General features: G+C 35.9%; 1 protein-coding gene and 1 non-coding gene across 3 annotated transcripts in view; one reads left to right on the top strand and one right to left on the bottom strand.

Annotated features, from left to right (window-relative positions):
- CDH8 (cadherin 8) overlaps positions 1-19,901 on the bottom strand; it is a 447,802-nt gene that overhangs the window by 10,147 nt on the left and 417,754 nt on the right. The window lies entirely within an intron of this gene.
- On the top strand, positions 19,007-19,113 carry LOC114006969 (U6 spliceosomal RNA). Its single transcript, XR_003548620.1, has one exon. It is a non-coding gene; the product is annotated as a U6 spliceosomal RNA (small nuclear RNA).

Genomic DNA, 19,901 nt, shown 5'->3' with positions numbered 1-19,901 from the left:
CCCTACTTTAAAAGTAGGGAAGTGGGGCCAGCAGGTAGCAGTTAAGATTGGTTAAGGCGCTGGACTCCCATATGGCCTACCTTGTTCAAGTTCTGGACACGGGGCTTGAAAATCACACTGGGTGAGTGTGCGTGCATGTCCAAAATCCAAGGAGGAAGATGGAGGAGAAGGGATTGTGGTGTGACCATACCCCTAGGTGGTGGTGTGGGGGGGGAATGTCTCACATTCCCTCTGTCTCTTTTCAGCAAGCACATGCACCCTATGGTAAAAACCTTAAAAAAAAAAAAGAGAGAGAGAGAGAAAGAAAGAAAGAAACACAGAAAGAAAAACAAAAATAGGGAAGCTTGTGCCCTTTGGTCCTTTAGCCACAAAAGATTCATACATTTTCCCTCTTAACTCCTTCACAAATGTCCCAGCTCATCAAGGAGACAGGGACTGACTAAACCTATAGCTGAATAATGAAAAACAGCCTCCCCCGAATGTATCTCCTATTTCGTCAGCTATGCTTTGATAATAAGATTTTATTAAATTTTTCTATAAAATAGTCTGCTTTTTTTCTTGGTCTCAGGGCACAGTTGGAGGCAGTGATGCCAAGCTATTGCTGTCTAGTTTGTGGTCACCACTATTCTATTGGTTTCTGAAATATTCAGGTAAGTAGATGGGTATTCCATTCAAATGACTGCAAGTCAATAAATATGCTAAATCTTTGTACCATATAACACTTAACTATGTTTTACAAAAGTGATAGCCATTTCTCAAAGTAGGTGTATAATTATATTTATTTTTGCTTTGTTTAAGATATGAACAAGCTTGTAATGTTGTTGTTAAGATATGAACAAGCTTGTAATGCCTTGTTAATAAGCAGTCAAACAGAACAAGCATCGAGTTAAAGTCTTTTTTTAATTTTTTCCATCTTGTACCTCATTATTTAGTAATTTGTAGAGAAAAAAAATTTTAATGAAGTTAAGCAGTGATATGCCAGTTATTCAATAATCGTTTTTAAAAAAAGAATGTTTATTTAACTTTATTAATTATTTTAATTTGATCAGAGACAGAGCGAGAGTGAGAAAGAAAGAGAAAGTGAGAAAGCAAAGCCTCCAGGTCTGGGACTAGAACCATGGTCAGCAATGTGGGAATCTAGGGCCCTTAACCACCACACCACCTGCTAGTCCCAGTTATTCAGTAATCTTTATTTTCATGACCTACAAGGAAATACCAGTAAACTAAAAGCAGGAGAATATTATCTCAAAACAGATATAGACTATATGGCTATGTTACATGTCCAGAAAGTATGTGACAAGTTTGAGTACAGTTAATTAGCACAAGAAACATTTGTGGATGATTTCCTATACCATAGTTCAAAACAGAGATTAGAATTGTTCCTCAAAATGCAATTAATAAAACTACAACGAGGCTTTTGACTTTTTGTGGTTGACACTATTTATATGAGGAACTATCTTTGCATATTCTCTCTTTAAAACCATCTATAATAACTCACAAATTGCATTGGAACTATCGCTTGTTGTAGAACAAAGCTACCCTTTTATTACATAGAAAAGCAGTGATGGGTTTTGACTAAACTATTTATTACTCACATTTCTTAAGTCATCCTGAAATTTGCATGCTCACCTTTCTATACATAGAAAATTGTTGACAGACTAAAGAAAACCTAAGTCATTGTTGTTAAATCCTCTCTGTTGGCTCCAGACAATACCAAATCCCTATTTGCCTACTCATCTTTCTATCTTATAAACCTTTTTCACTTGGTGCTTTTGAATTTATTATTGATTTCTTAAATCTCTGTTATTTAGGCAAAGAAATTGTCATTATTGCACAATAAAAAACACATAGACTATTAGCAGTTTCACATAGTTTGAATTAATGTATTTGGAATAACATTTTTAATCTTAACATGTTACAAATATCTTCTACAAAGCCTTTTTCTATAAAATTTTGATGCCTTTTTGTGTTTGATGCTAAATTTCAATTTTACTATTGTCTGTCTTACCAGTCTCTTCTGGGATGAGTGCTTTTAAGCTGCATTTTTAAAATTCTAAATTGTGTAAAATAATTTCTCATAACTTAATCTTTTTCATTTAGTTTCTTATAGGAAATGGATTGCTTTGAATACTGATCATTGATTTCCTCAAGGATAGTTAGGAACTATCTTATCCCTTCCCCACTGCTCTGTAATATCTGGCCTCTCACAAACAAAATTTTTGTGCATTCTCATCCTTTCATGGGAATTGCTATTCTTCTGCAATACCTGTTTTTCTAATTCTTCATGAATAGCCTTTCTTATGGATGAAAATTTCATAAGATCATTTGATATTTGTTAGGCATTTTCCTCTATAATGCTCTTTTAAAAAAAGTCTTAGATATTTTTGCTCATCTGCTATTCTCTGACAAACATATAATCCAATTACCAAGTTCTATGAAAATGCTTATAAGGAATTTAATATATAGGGCCAACAGATGGCGTGTTGGTTAAGGTCTGGATTCCCACATGACCAAACCAGTTCAAACCCTGGACCAAGTAGCTTCCTTTTCCACTCTCTTGCTCTCCCTACCCTATCCCCATCTCTGTGATTGCACATGCCCTATGGCACATTAAAAGTATATATTTAATAATGACAAATCAAATAAATAATCATTGTTTTCTTGTTCTTTTTTAAGAGAAAAATTTTTTTCTATAGAGTACATGCACTTACAGAGAGAAATCAGGGTGGGGGGGATGGCCATACTAAAATTCCTTCTCCTCTATTCTTCTCTCAGTATCTTGGGCACACACACACACACACACACACACGTGCCCAGCATGAGGTTTAAGCCACTGGGTCCAGGAATTGAACTGCAGTAAACTACATGGTAGCCCAGTAAGGTAACCATTATGCCATCAGCTGGTCCCTTAAATAAATAATTCTAAAAAATAAATTTGATATAAATTATATTAAAATATGAGCCAATTTTGAGAGAATTACATCTTTATGACCTTCTGTTTTTTTGTATTAAAATCATGGTTTCTTTATTTTCTTTAAAATATATCAGTGCAATATGTTTTATCTTAGGTACAAGTGATTTTCACAACTTTGTTAGATTTACATTGGCACTGTGTATTTTCTTGCAACTGAAAACCTTTTTAAAATTAGTTATATTTTAAAAACCATTTTTAACTCATTGCTGGTATATAAAGTCTAATTGTTTTATACATTGATTTTACTTCTAGCCATCTTCTAAAACATTTTCTTTTAAAAACACAACTGCTCAGAGAATTCTACTTCAGCATGAGAGTATTAGGGGTTGCATAGATGTGCTATCCCATGAAATTGGTGATATTTATACAAGGAAAAATATTTAATGTCTCCAGAAATAATTCTGGAGTCAAGTATCAAATAAAGAAACATTTATTCTAGAAAATCTACTAGAGCTTGGTAAGAACAGTAAGACTATGGTATGTGCACCAAGACCCATTTTCACCTTCTCTTCCTTTCCCTTCAGTGAATCTGAAACTCCATTCTCAGCCAAGAGTGTAGAGCTCTCTTTCTCCACAGCTGGCCATTAGATGACTTTTTCAGGGAGAGGCAGGGCATAAGAAATTACCATTCAGCTCCCACTGTGGCCAAGAGGTGAAGGCTCCTCTCTCCATCAAACCCCCCAACATGGGAACCAGCAGTTAGCATAATGGCTATGTCGCTGGATTCCCACATTGTCGACTGCGGTTCGTGTCCGGGACCCGGTGGCTTAGAACTCACGCCGGCATGGGTGCGTGTGTGCCCAAGATCCTGAGAGGAGAATGGAGGAGAAGGGATTGTGGCATGACCATCCCCCCTGGGGGGCGATTTCTCGCTTTCTGTCTCTATGTCTCTCTCTGTCTGTCTGGCGAGCGCACGCGCCCTACCGTGAAAATCTCTCAAAAAAAAAAAAAAAAAAAAAACTTGTGGAACAGAGGCTCTACCTGAGCACCGGTCCACTGGGAATATGGAGCCACAGTTGCCCTGCTCCAGCCCATTCCACCTGAGGTGAGGCAAAGCAAGAAGATTAGGGGCTTCTATCCAACCAGCACAAGTCCTAAGGTATAGGTGGCACCCCAGAAGAAGCACACCATAATGTTTACCCCAGCTCCAGAGCCACTGCCTGGAGATAAAAGCAGAGGACCAGGATAATAGAGAGCCTCTGTGCAGAGCCTACCTGGGTCAGAACAAATCTGAAACACTGACTTAGAGTACTACTCTTTCAAAAGAGACCAAATAGGATTGGATCCTTCTGTAAAGGAACTAAGTCCCAGGGCAGTGTTAAAACAATTCAGAAGCCAGGTGGCAATTAGTGAAGCTAACTGCTGCATGTGGGCAGGGTAAGAGGTCCCTGCCAACACCACTGTTCTTCCAAGGTGACCGTGAGCAGAGCTAAGGCTGAGAACCCCTAAGGTGAAACATCAGAGTCTTAACACTGCAGAAGGAGAAACACACTTCACTAAAACTAAACAAATATACAAGTAAAAAGCAATAATGAGCCCTACGTGAAGGGGGATTGCCCAGTTTTGCTGCAATAGATTGTCTAAAATGTCTAGTTTCCAACAACAGATTATGACAAGTCAAAAACATAAGAAAGCATGACCCGCAATGGGGAATAAAACTGATAAAAGAAACAACTCAGAAAAGTGGCAATACAAAGTTAACTAGAGTAGTAACACAGCAGACTTGAACTGGTAAAAAGAAAGGATTTGTAAACTTAAAGACAGGCCCATAGAAAAGGCACAAGAATATCCAGAGAGAAAAAGGAATGAAGAAAAATAAATAGATCCTCAGAAAATTGTGGGTACCAATAAGCACACTGACAGATGTAGTAAACTATGTATATGGATAGAAAAAGTGAGAGAGAGAGTATTTCAAATTTCTATATTTCTTCTTTTCTTTTCCTTTTTTTTAATGCCAGAGGGCATGGGTACTCTCCACAGAGACAGAGACAGAAAGAGAGAAAGCACCTCCCTCTGGGGCATGATCAAAGAGCAACTCCCTTTCCTACATTTCTCCATCCTGTCAGGATTTCGGGCACTCACACATGCCTTAAATGTTTTTCAAGCCCCTGGGCCAGGATCAAGACAGTCTGTCAGGTGGCATCTGGTTCCTTTAACCAATAGGTCTTGGGGCCAGCCCTAGAATTTCTGTGCTTTTACTGCAGGCTATGGATAAGGATTTTTTGTTTGTTTGTTTGTTTGTTTTCCCCTAGAAGCCTGCTATGACTAAACCCCACATGGTTCTCCAGCATAATGTGCTGCCACTCTCCTTCTCTAAACATTGCAGCCACTGTGGACTTTTTTCTTCTTATTGTTTTTAACATAAGGTCTCACTGTCATGTTCTCTCTGCCTTAGCTTCCCAGCTGGGATTACAACCACATGTCACCATGTCCAACTCTCTTATAGCAGGGTCTAAAATACCCAGACAGTCTCAAGCTTGCAATCTTCCTGCCTCAGCCTCTTGGAAATCACTGGGATTACAGGCATACACCACTGTGTCCAGCCTTTCAGTTATACCAGCAATTAAACCCAGGCCTCCCATGTGGTATCCATCTGAGGAGCACAGCATTCTAGCAGCTCATTTCACCGCAGCTGGGCCTCCCTGGACTTCCAAGTCAAAAATCCTCCTTCCTCAGGGCTTTTATATTTGCTCTTTCTTCTGCTTAGTAATCACTCTACCTCTCCTTAGCCATAATTCAAATTGTAAATATTTATACATTCTTTATATCTGTGCTTAAATGTCACTATGTTGTGAATAATTTCCCTCCCAAGTTGTCCCCAGTCTCTCCAGATAAATTAGTTATATTCTAAACTTTTCAAAATCTTTATATTTTCATCGAAACACTATTATAAAGAAATGATATAGTAGATATGAAAGACACTAGAGATAGAGAAATAAACAAGAACACTTCCAAGTAACAAATAACCAAAGTAAGATGTATAATGTGTATTCAGGAAATATTTACTATTATTTAAATATAAATGAATATATAATTAGAAGCCATATTTTATAGGACTTATATTTATTAATCTTCCTGTTATTTGTTATAGGGTGTTATTTGTGGTTCAAAATAAATCAGAGTGAGTTCAATTTCAAGCTATTGGAAAACATATATCGCCTGGAGTCATATATTGAAATTTAAGAGGAATATTGATGGTTTCCAAACTTTTCTCTGGGCATGCTTCATATCATGAAAAGTGAGCAATAAACTCAGGATGTTTAAGCTCAAATATAGAAAGCTCAGAGGGGGAAAAACCTTGCCCTAAAATATTGGGCACATAACCATGTTAAAAAGTACACATCTAAATTCTCCTTTGCTAAGCTGAAATTTTAGGGGTGGGTCCTGCATGCAGGGAGGGGCACAATGATTGAGTCTCTCCTATGGTTAGTCTAGGAGAAAGAAGTTGTTCTTTGATTTTTGATTTTCAGTCTTTGAATCATTGGGAGTTGGACATCAAAGTATATTCACCTAGTATTAATACCCTTATAAGAAATGTTTCCTTTCGGGGGCTGGACAGTGGTGCAGCAATAAAATGTGATGTTCTGTGAGGCTAACCGACATGGGAAGTTTCTTGGTCCATATTTGGAGACATCCCTTAATACATCTAGATCACAAGTCAAGACCCCTGGGAGGTTGACTCTCTCTCTCTCTTTCTCTTCTTTGTTCATGGAAGAAATTAATTAATTAATTAACTAATTAAATTAAAAGTTTCCCTTTATGAATAAGGCAATATCTGTTACAGAATGCATGTCAGTGTCTCTCACAATTCTTGTATTGAAGCCACAACCTCCAGTGTGGCTATATTTGAAGTCAGGGCTTCTAAGAAAGTAATTAAGGTTAAATGAGGTCATAATGATGGGGCTCTAACTCTGTAGGATTAGAGTCCTTATAAGAAAGAAGTACCAAAGAACTAGTTCTCCCTCATTTCCTCACACCGGGCAAAGAGGAGATCATGTGAGTCTCCAAAGAGATGTTGACTTTCTACTGACCAAGAATAGAGAACTTAGAATAAAACCTACCTTGCTTATTCCATATGCACACACCATGAATTTTTTTTCTAATTCTTATTAAACAAAATGACTATGTCTATCTGGGTTAACTCTTCGATTCTACAATTTTTCCTTCCTTTCTTCCTTTCATTCTAATTATTCTTTCTTTCTTCTCTCTCTCTCTGAATCTTAGTCTCTCCTGGAAAGTGCTCATGCACTATAGCAAATTTAAAAATAAATTAAGTAAAATATAGCAGGAATTTAAATTCTCTCTTTATTTCAATATAGTGCATCCGTTTTTGTCCTGATGCAAAAATTTTATTTTGGTCCAGGTTCCATTTATTTAAGATCATGGAGCTATGACTTTTGGTTGTCCTTTTAGATGCCAGCAAGAAGAAAAATAATAAAAAGACCCAGAGTTAATGAAGGCACTTGCCAGACAAATATTTATGACAGAATAAATAGACAAAGAGAAGATCAGATATTGTGCCTTTTTGAGAAATGTCTTGCATTTGACTTGCAAATTTAATTCAAATGTTCTTGGTCAAGCCAAATGGAATGAAAAAGGGTAAAAAGGTCAAAACTAAGGGAAAAATGGTTCTGTGTTTAGTAGGTATGGACAAGAGATTTAATTAAGTTCTTATCATTTTGTTGTTATCTGTTGTTTATTTATAAAAACCTAGTGAAGCAATAAAGATACCAAATCCATGAGCTTTCAGCATATGAAAAGCATGCATATGCAGTAGTATCCAATATTTAGGAATATGAAACAAATATTGTAACATCCACACTTCATTTATATCTTTTTACTCTAAACACCGAGTCTTGTTAGAAACAATCACACTGTAATGAATTAATAAAAACTAAACCTTCATGAAGCCAGTCTTTTCCAGAAGCATTATAACTTCCTACATAATTCATTGAAAGTGTACGAATATACAAAAACTGCCACAAGCAGCTGGATATTCTGAACCACCTAATTAGATCATTGGCTTATTTGTCACTGTTTTCCCATTTCTTTCCTCATTAGATTGTCCATGATGCCACTGGATGTCAACAGTCTCCATGTTTATTTGCGTGTTGACTCATTACCAAACATCTTTATATTTATATTTAATTTATATTTAATAACAGAGTATGCCTAGCCATAAAATATTGACCATGATCTACTTTGTCTCTAGAAAAATATGGAATAAGACATCATTGAGAATTCTTTTCCAAGTTCCTAAACCAACACCAAACCAAATGTTTAGTCAACAATTGACAGTTACACATAGAATGAATTAGCACTTTTTTAACATAGAAAAACACTGCACAGGTTCTTTCTGCACTATACCCACTCAGCACTAGAGTTCTATAAATAGCTTCATGGTTGTCTGTGGTAGAAATGCAGGAGTGAGCTTTGCTTTTTACTTTATAGCACTTAGGACTTGCCAAGTGTTCTGTGAGATTTAAGCAACTTCTAAGGTACGTCTTTTACATTGTTAATATAAAAAGATATCTTTTCCCCTTTTAGATCATATAAATACAGTGTTTAGTGAAACTGTGTCTATGAAAGATGATGTTTACTGTCTCTATCCTCTTGTTTTCAACACTATTTGTGTATTGTGGTATGTGCTGAGATATGAATATTATTTGGAAAAGGGTCTGCAGGTAGTTAAGGATGTTGAAATGAAAAGTTCACCTGGTATTGCCCAGTAAGCTCTCAATCCAAAAACAGGTGTCCTAATAAGTAAGAGTTAAGCAAATGGAGATTGGATGCAGAGAAGGGAAAGAGGCAATGTGACCATCAAGGCAGAGATAGTATGATGTCACCACCAGTTAAGGAATACTTTCAGCTAACAGGAGCTGGAAGAAGCAAGAATGGATTCTGGAAGAAGCATGACACTGCCAATACCTTGAGCTCAGATTTCTGGCCTCCAGAACTCTGAGAATAAGTTTATGCTGTTTTATGTTGCCCAGTTGATGGCAGCCCCAGAAAATGAGTGCAACCAGCAAATGTGATTAAATATACTTCTGATTTATACAGACAGGACAAGACATGCCTATTCCCATTTTACATACGAGGAACAGGAGTCTTGAAAGATAAAGTGATTTGCTCAAGGTTTCTCAGCTGGAAACTAAGAATTACAACCAAGTTCAATGTATTTCCTACAATCTCTTTCTGTTACCTTGACAAAGATTACCTCTAAAATCAAGGGAACATGGACTCTAAAAAGGTTTTATTAAAGCTCAAGAATAAGGGAAAAAAAAGAAAAAAAGGACAAGGCATACAGAGGAAGAATTTCGCATGCCATGGCCTTCATTATCAGAAACAAGGAAAAAATCTAAGAGGTCAAGTCACTATTTTTAGAGGGATTAAAAAAATATCCAATACAACTTTCTATAGCTCTAAATCCCCTGTCTTGAAACTCACCATAATATAACAGCATGATATGGCAGTATAACATAACCATGAATTAATTATGAAGTAATCATTTTAGGGGACAAAGTGAAATGCAGGTCTCACAGACAGAATTCAAGTTTTATGCCAGATTCAATTACATTGCCCAAAGTCTTATGAATTTGATTCTTTTCCCCCTGCACCTAATTAGTATGCATACTCTTACTCAAAATGCTCCATGCACCTTGTATAGATCCCTTAACGCTCAAAGGAAAGATGATGGATTTACCTCTCTCCAGGCACTGGGGAATGAGGAATGAAGACTAATAGTACCTTGGGAACCAGCAGTTAGCGTAATGGCTATGTCGCTGGATTCCCACGTAGTAGACCACAGTTCGCGTCCTGGACCCGGTGGCTTAGAACTCACGCCGGGCGCGTGTGCGTGTGTGCTCAAGATCCCAAGAAGAGAATAGAGGAGAAGGGATTGCAGTGTGACCATCCCCCATGGGGGGTGATTTCTCACTTTCTGTCTCTATGTCTCTCTCTGTCTGGTGAGCGCACGCGCCCTATAGCGAAAACCTCTCAAAAAAAAAGTAAAAAAAAAAAAAAAAAGAAAAAGACTAATAGTACCTTCATTTTATCTGAGAAATACCTACACTAACTGACTCACAAAAGTGAACTCCTATTTTGTTTTGATGGAAATTTTAAAGCTTTTATAAATATCAACATAACCAAAAGGAATATTTCATCTATTCAGATGTATGCCAAAGTCTAAAAAATGCATTATTATTTTAGCATGCAAATAACATAGAAACAAATAGACAAAACACCAAGACTCTCAGAGGAAATTCTTGGGAAAACTTCAGAACCCAAACTAATAGTAGCTAAATATTCAGACATTAGGAAACAAGCATTATTAGGAGAGGGACTTCTTTACAACATTCTTATTGAATGAATAGATGCCTCTAAATATTTAAGAAACTAAAACGCAAAGAGTAATTCATCTTGCTTTAGAGCTAATAAATTCATACTCATTATCATATAAAGAAGTTGGTCCAGGAAGCAAGGTTTCTATGAAGTAATAGTTTAAGAAGTACAGATTGTAAAAACAAAAGGCAAGGTATGCAGGACATAAGAATTGGAAAATTATTTGCTGAGAACATGTATGTTGATGTGCTTGATTGAGCCAATGCACAGTGTATTTTGGATGGAAAATTCATTTGTGTGTTGTGATGGTGTATAGTGAATTAATGTAGAAAATGAATAAATTTTTTAAAAAAAAGAAGTACAGATTGTATACAAGATATTGAAATCCTTAAGTATTTTGAAGGAAAAGCTGAGGATATGAAAGAAAGGAAGGTCTAAAAGTGCTTTGTTATGTATAATTTGCTTTGATTTGAAGCAGGTCAACTTTCCCTGAAACTTGTTACATTGTTAGACCCCGTAAGACTTGCATTTATATATAAGAGAAAAAGATATACAGTACCTAATCAAGCTAGCCACCAAATTTTGAATAAACCTGTTTCCTGTTTTGTTTTTGTTTTTGTTTTTGTTTTCTGATCATCACGCTTACCTCCATCTTAACTCCTTTCAAGTACACACCTCCATATGAAATTTGCCCTCAGTTATTTACACCTACTGTTTACAAGACTTCATTGGAGGAGAAAATTTTACGACTGCACACATCACACCCAGCATGGTGTAGTGCAGTGAGGTATGTTGTTTTTCTCTGTGAAAGCCTTGGATGCAGAGACTTTGTCTTCTTTAATGCATGCAATCTTGAGTTTGTTTCTTATGTCACTATGTAGATGCCTCTATGGTGAGATTTCAATGAATCCTTGTCGAATAAACAAATGGATGACTAGGTAAGTAAAGCTATGATTATTGACCTCAAAGAACTTCTGACCCAGAAGGAGTGACTAGACAATTTGTCAAAATACCACTCTGCCAATGGACTACTCTATAATTTTCATCCTTTCCCTCTGCCCCTACTCCCAAGCCCTGTGGTCCACTATGCTATTTCTACCTTGATTTGAGTCTTTACTCTCAGAGATGAATGGGAGAAGGCCATAAGGGAGGAATAGTATATAGACTTGATTTAGAGAAAAGGACTGATTTGCTACAGAAATAAAATACAGAGAACAATCCACCATCTCCCTATAGTCATGTTTTATAACATTCTCTCCAAATCAATATCTGATTTCAAGTACCAGACTAAACTTCTTTCTACAACTTTAGCTCTACGCCTCTGCCACTTACCTATTCAACGTGAACAACTGGATACTCAATATCACAAATTGATTTTTTTTACTATTATGTATTTTTGAAAAATTTAATACAGGGCATGTGTCCTCACCAGAGAGAGACAGAGAGATAGAGAAAGGGAAAGTGAGAAAGCAAGCCACTAGATACAGGACTGGAACCAAGGGGTATGTGGGAGTGTAATGCCTTAACCATCACACCACCTGCTGGTTCCTGGATTGACATTTTTAAATAATGGAAATAATTATATTTATTTTTACCCTTTCCCATCTCTAAAACTTTCCTTCTTGGTTCTATTTCTACCACTATATTTGCTACTGCTCTTCTCTCCCATAACCTCACAACATCCTTATCAATGTAGAGAAGTCCTATCATCTTTCAGTACTCAGATGAAAATGTGCTACTTCCCTCAAGAAAGAGGTGATTGAAACCACTATCCTAACGATTTTGGAACATCTAATTCAGATATGTAACGAAGATTTTACTATAAAGTAAATGTAAATATAATGGTGCAGGAAGATTTGTTGAATAAATACATGATAAGCATCAGTGCATGTGAGTGAGTCAACGGGCAACAGGAGACTCAAATGACATGAGTGCCTTAAGAAGTCCAAAAAATAACTAACCCTGCACAAGTAGAATGCAGTAAGAGAAGCAGACATAACTGAGTTTGCATTTTTGTCACATTCATTTTAAAAATATATACATATATCAAAATATCACACTATGCCCACAAATATATACAATTAGCATTTGTCAATTAAACATTTTTAAAAAGAAGAAAGTACCTATTATATGCTAGCTTTGATACCTCTAATCCACTTTGACACTCCAAATTTCAAGCTCATGTAATTATCTCTTGTATTTGAGCAAATATTCACACAAAGAGAAGCCAAGTGAAAAAATTCATGCAAGTCTGATAGCAATATCTGAGCCTAAGTAAAATGCACATTCTGGGATTTTACCCCAAGTCAACTGAATAAGAATTTCTGGGGTATGGGCTCTGGGCATCTGCATTTCAAATAAATTTCATTTGCATAAAGATGCTTGAGAGCCATTCCACTCTATTCCGCTTATTCCCTTAGGTGTTAGCAGTGGTTAATGGCTTGGCCCAAGCCTTCAGAGGCTCTACTGGGGAAGCTATTATGCTCTAGGTTGTGTGATCCAGCAGGGGTAACAGCTGATAGCAATTTTTCTGCATAATTCCTTCTTCGTGTTTTGGTGGTAAAATAGCTGCTAAAAAAGGAGGGAAATGATGCAGGAAAATGTGGCTTCCAACAGTGAGTGGAAGTCCAGTGTTTGTCCTTGAATCGTTTTAAAGTTTAATATGTTATATTAAAACAGCTTGGCTAAACATATATCTTTGGGCAGAAGTCTTAATACACAGTGAAGGCAAGAGGATGGAAGGCAGCTATGTAGATAAAATTATCATTCAAGCAGTGGACACATTATCATTCCTCCCAGGTTGCTGAGAATGGCACGTGCTTTTGAATCTCAAAATCCACATTCTTTCTAGTATTGGAAGCAGTACTGTTTTGATCATAGAAAAATGACTTTACATTAAAGGTCAAACTGATTTGCTTTTCCTTAAATTCACCCACATATTAACAGGTTAAAATACAGATAGAGAGAGCAGAAATAAAGTGATTGAAAAAGAAGATTCCTGTGTAGGTCACCCTTATGATTGAAACAGAAATCATATCAAACTCATTCAAACTCTTTTTATTGAAAATGTAATCTGATAAAATTCCCTATTGTTATACACTATAGAGAAATCTGAATACATTTCGAAGCCATGCATGATTGCATTTTAATACTTTCTTTTAAAATAAAGGAAATTTCTTTGGATGAGTCTTTTAAAATATTCTCAAGATGATATTTGATTTTCCAAGCTTGCCATCCCCAGTCCACAAAGGGTATGTGGTACTTCATGATACAGGGCTGTGATGTAAAAAATCCTTACTATCGAATTCTCCACACTTTGGAATTACAGATGTGCGCTTAACAAATAAGCATATTTGCTAGCTTATAGAGATAAGTTTAGGGAATTTGCTTCCTTCTCAATATTCTTATTCCTGAATAGCTCATATTAGGTGTGATTTCCTTTAGAATGTGTTTTAGAGTACTACGGAAGACACTATTAGTGTCCTGGAATCATTTAAAATTGTATTTGCATCCCAATTTCATGACTTACCTGATTGCATCTTAAAATAATTTACCTATGGCCATAGCAAATGCTCTTTTGGTACCCAACTAATTAAGGGACTAAGAGTCAAAAATTTCTGAGAAATAAATGTGTTATTCCACCTAACATGTGTGTTCAGGGTCTCTCATGTACAAAGTGTTAAATACATTTAAAATAATAGTGGCTATTACTGGATGTAAGATTATCAATTATGCTTGAAATAAAGCCAAAAGCTGTAATCATTTAAAAATATTTAGATTTCATACTTCACCATGGGCAATGGTAGCACTACAAACCCTTCTCCTCCATCTCTCCTTTTCAGGATTTTGGGCACAGGTCTGTTTTTCAAGTCACCGGGTTCAGTACTCAAACCATGCAGTCAGCCGTGTGGGATCCAGTCACCTTAACCACCAGGACATGGACTGGCCCAGTATATCAGGTTCTTAATCTATCCGGATGCAAAATAAAATAGTATGCAAGCAAATGTCTCACCTACAAGATCATAAATTCATCAGTCAACGGTTTTGGTAATCTAGATCTTAATTTCAAAGTTTCATAATCAAAAGCAAGTCCATATGAATTAATACCTTTATATGGCATTTAAGAAAAAGCTAAGAACCATCAGAAAAAATGCTACAGTTATAAACCAGGTTTAGAAACTCCCCAGGAATGATGATTCCTAGAAGAAGACTACCTGGTAATCATGTACATTTCTGTGTCTTCAGTTCTTAGCATTAGATTGTGTACATGGTAGGTACATTGTATACCTAGTGTGCATAGAATTTCCACTATTATCTTAATGTTCAAGCCATTTTTTTTTAAATGGTTTAAGTTCATTGATATCATTTGATAGATGTCTAGCTCTTTATTTTTGTCTTAAGGCCTCATTTTCCTCATCACAGAATCTTCACATGTATGCGTTTCTACTGATTGAAAACACAAAATGCCAACAATTATGAGGGAAATTGTAGGTATCGTATAAGAAATTTTATCCCTGCCACTTCAAGATACATATCATTCATCAATGAACAGCTCATTACTTTCTTTTATGCCATCTCTTTTCTTCAAGGGTGAATCAAGATTTTTCTAAGATGAACATACAACTTTCCCTTTCCAAACTCCATATTTATATCTTTCTGTGATCCATGATTCTAGCCTTGCTTTTCTAAGGTTTTGTTATTGCACTTAATGTTGGATTGAACAAATATAGCAAATATAATGTGCATAATACACATCTACTCTTTCTTACCAAAAGATAGTCAATGTAGCCCACTCATTTGTTCCTTCTTGTCCTTGAAAAAAATATGGGTGCATTCTATAATCTAGTTTTAATGACAGGAGGCATATTATTTTGATATTAAAGAAAACATAATTTAATATAATGTTAAAACTCTCAAGTCAAGTGAAGTTAAAGAGAAGGATGGTCATGTTGAGCTGAAGGGACAATGATGAGAGTTTGATAATGGTGAAGTGGCTGAAATTTGTAGGACTGAGTACCAGAGAGCAAGAAGCTTCACAGAAAAAAAAGAGAATAGAAAGTTATACATGCATAGGATGAGACCTTAAATGACCTGGAAAGAATAACTACTGGGGATAAAATACCTACTGGGGAGCTATAAGCTGAACAACTATTGTAACCATTCCAGGATTTGGAAATATTTGAGTTCTGACCATCTAGAGTGAAGAGACCTCTCTGGACACAAGTCATTCAGGAGAAAAACCATAAAGACTGTAAGAGTAGGGATAAACTAACCCTAGGATAATGGCTACTCTAGATATGCCCTATATGTGTTTTTAAAAATGATCCTCCAACAAACTAAAGCTTGTCTGAAATTCAAAGAACTGCTGTCAAAACTCAAGATGTAAAACTATAAAAAAAAACTCAGATATCAACAAGTCAGTTTTGGTGTCCAACACTCAAAATCACAACTCATGAGAAAAAACAAAATAGGTGACCTAGAACCAAGAGTAAAGTTAATCAGTAGAAATAAACATGGAAATGACAGTTGATGACACAACACTTAAAAATATTATAAAAATCATAATCAGATTTAAGCACTCAAAGGAAAAATAAGCATAATAAGTGAAATAAAAGAATATATATATTTAAAAATATATGGGTGTTATGCAGTTTAGAAAAAATTTGAATGGCCTTAACAACAGAGTATTCAGGAAGAAAATATCTGGGAACATAAAAACATTAAAAAGGTAATTATGTAAACAAAAGTATGAAGAGAAAAATAGACTGTCAAAACAAACAAACAAAAATAAACCTCAAAATTGTATATTTATTTATAATTAAAAAATCAGAAGGTAAAAAAAGGTGGGGGGAAAAAACATAAAGAATGGATAAATAGAAAATTGTGTTACCAATAGGATTGCACTGATGATATATTAAAGAAGTTATTCAGCTTGATGGTAAATTATTTCAAATAGAAACATGAATCTAAACAGAAACAAAAAGTGACAACAATATATAAGAAACTAAAAATAGTAGGTTTTTTTAATCATTCAGAAAATTTTTAAAAATGAATATGGAGTGTGTGCATTAAAAAATAACTGAATTGTGGCTTTATAATATATAGAAACAAATTGTAATGTAAGATAATGATAGCAAAAAGTGATTCTGAGAAAATCATTATAACATTTTTTACATTATATTCAAAGTAGTACAATATCAGTTAATGTAAGACTGGGACCAGCTGATGGAGTAATGGTACATTGTTGGACTTCCATGTAGTTGGCCATGGTTTGAATCCTGGACCTGGGGGCTTAAAACTCACTCCAGGCACATGTGCGTGTATGCCAAAAATCCCAAGATGAGAACAGAGGAGAAGGGATTGTGGTATGGCCATCCCCCACCCCCGGGGGGGGGGGCTTCTTGTTTTCTGTCTCTGTCTTTTCAGTGAGCACATACACCCTATAGCAAAGATCTCTCTTAAGAGAAAAAAAAAAAGATAAGTTAACAATAAATATTATCCCCAGACCATTGACAATAACAAAAATGCTATATGAATTATTGCTAATATGTTAACAAAAGACATAAACTGGAGCACAAAAATAGTCAATTAATCCTAAAGAAGGCAGTTTAAGAGAGAGAAAATAAAACAGAGAGAACAAATAGATACAAATTATAAAATGGTTAACTTAAAGGTAACATTGTTAAACATTATATTTAAAAATAGACAGAAACCTTCAACTAAAAAGGCAGATTTGCATCACTAAATTAAATGAATCAATAAAATTCTAACTACCCCCAATTTCTTTTTAATTATAAAACTGTAGAGGCTTACAAATATAATTATAAAAAAAAAAAGAATTACAAAAATCAGGAAAACTCTAATCATAAGATATTCAGTATGATTATTTTAATACCATAAGGAAGTAGGAATGTTTATATAATACCAAATACAATTGATATTAGATTAATATTATCAGAGATGAATTATTTCAGGGAATACATGGATTAGGGAAGAAAGCCTAATCTTGCATGGTGGAAATTTCTGTAACCTGTTTGCGGTACTCTGTGAGAGGAAGATGGAAACTGCTGGTACTTTTTCTTATTGAATTTTTCATATGTTTCTCAAAGATTCTTCCATTGGCAAATTCCAACTTTAATTCATTTGACATAAATGGTGCCTTTCCCTAAAAAGTCTCCAACTCCACTTTTAGACTTCTACCTCTGTCATACTAGGACAAGATTTCTTTCTTTTATGTTGAACATTTTAAAATTTTCATTTAAAAATATTTTAATTGGGATCAGCAGTTAGCGTAATGGCTATGTCATTGGACTCGCAAGTAGTCAACGGTGGTTCAAGTCCTGGACCCGGCGGCTTAAACTCACACGGGGCACGTGTACGTGCATGCCCAAGATACCAAGAGGAGAATGGAGGAGAAGGGATTGTGGCATGGCCATCCTCCCTGGGGGGTGATTTCTTGCTTTCTATCTCTCTGTCTCTCTCTGTCTTTCTGGTGAGCGCACGCACCCTACAGTGAAAACCTCTCCCCCCAAAAAAATTAATTATGATTTCTAGTTTATGCATATTCAATGTATGTCTTTGTGGGATACAAAAGTATACATACCAAAGTATGATTTCTTTGATGATAATGTACATAGTAATATCTATGACTTGACTGAAATGCGTTGTATTCATGCTGGGAAAAACCATTTTGTATGCTGTAAATATGCACAGTAATTAAATATAAATAAAAAAGAATTATTATTTTAAAAAAGATTTATTGGGGCTGACAGGTGGCATGGTGGTTATGGGCACTGGACTCCCACATAGCCAACTGCAGTTCGAGTCCCAGATCTTGTGGCTTGCTTTCTCATTTTCTCTCTCTCTCTATCTCTCTCTCTCTCTCTTACTTTGTCCCTCTCTGGTCAAATTAAAATAAATTAAATACATAAAGTTAAATAAAATAATTCTAAAAAAATTGACTTTGGAAATGTACTTAGGTTGGAAATTTAGTCCCTGTACCACAAAGTCTACCCATTACTGCCCTGATACCAAGTCGGCAGAGATAGATCTATAGGTAGGATCTATCTCTGCATGTAACAACATACAAAACTGTTCTGCTACTGGTGAAACTGCAACTTCTTAACACTATCATCTCTTTATTCTATCAAAAGATGGAGACATCTTTAGGTACTTGTTTTTAACTTTCCAGTTGTGTTTCAGATAGCAGTTTTTTTCATCTGTGAAGTTTCAAGGCACACATTAATTCCTTCTAATGGCACTCTTTGACCTCCTCTGCTTGCGAATGAATTGTAGCTAGCCATAACCTCACATACTCTCCTGGAAATCTGAAAACCTCTGAAGCAGTCATTGTTACTGGCTTCTATACTATCAACCACTTTTCATAAGATAGAAAGGATCGATAAGCTAATGTTAATGGACGTGGTTCTGAAATTCTTACATAGTCAGGGTCAGCTTGTGGCATGGTGGTTAAGGCAGCTGGATCCCACATGGCCAACTGTGAGGTTCAAGTTGCAGACATACTGGACACATATACATGTGCCCAATATCTAGAAGGAGGGAGAGATGGAACAGAAGAGATTGTGGTGTGACCATTCCCCAGAGGGCTGCTTTCTCATTTCTCCCTCTCTCTGCTGTCTCTTACTGGAGAGCACACATATCCTGTGACAAATGTTAAGAAAAAAGAAAAGAGTGCTTGCTTTGCCAGCACGTATACTAAAATTGAAATGATACAGAAAAGATTAGTATGGTCCCTGTGCAAGGGTGATACACAAATTTGTGAAGCGTTCCATATTTTTTCAGTTCAAGTTCCATGCTTGAGCAATAACGTGGAAACAAGGAAAAAAAGAAAAAAAGGAAAGAAAGAAAAGAAATTCTTACATAGATTATCTAGTTACATGATAAAGAATTTCAAGATTTATTATACTCAACAGTGCTGCTCAAAAAGTGTTTCTGGGGACCAGCAGTTCACATAATGGCTATGTTGCTGGACTCCCATGTATTGACCATGGTTCAAGTCCTGGACCCGGTGGCTTAAACTCACACCGGGCACGTGTGTGTGCATGCCCAAGATCCCGAGAGGAGAATGAAGAAGGGATTGTGGCATGGCCATTCCCCCGGGGGGTGATTTCTCGCTTTCTGTCTCTCTGTCTCTCTGTCTCTCTGGTGAGCACACGCGCCCTATAGCAAAAACCTCTCCAAAGGGGAAAAAAAATGTGCTTCTGGAGCATCTGCTAAGCAAATCTAAGACTCTTAGTCCCTTTTAAGTTACAGTGATGTGCTCACCTGATTTGTTTTGGCCAATGAAACAAGAGTGGAGGTGGTGAGATATTTTCAGGCTGAAAATTTAACAGAAGAAATTTCCCATGTAATGCCCCTTATTTTTATTTTTGTTTCTTTTATTAGTACATCTTAGTTTGAAACCTGAATCATTTAAGCGATTCCTCAGCCCCTCCTAAATTCTCTTGAGAATGACACAATAAACAAGAATCATCTTTTATTTATTGAGATATATAAAGTTTATCATATCCATACAACCTAGACTTGTACAGAGTAAAAATTGGCTATTGACTTTTCTTTTTTTGAG

This window comes from Tupaia chinensis, unplaced genomic scaffold (genome assembly GCF_000334495.1).
Source record: "Tupaia chinensis unplaced genomic scaffold, TupChi_1.0 Scaffold000105_1, whole genome shotgun sequence".
NCBI lineage: Eukaryota > Metazoa > Chordata > Mammalia > Scandentia > Tupaiidae > Tupaia > Tupaia belangeri.
Note: the sequence above shows the minus strand (reverse complement) of the source record. Positions and strands in the feature narration are given on the sequence as shown.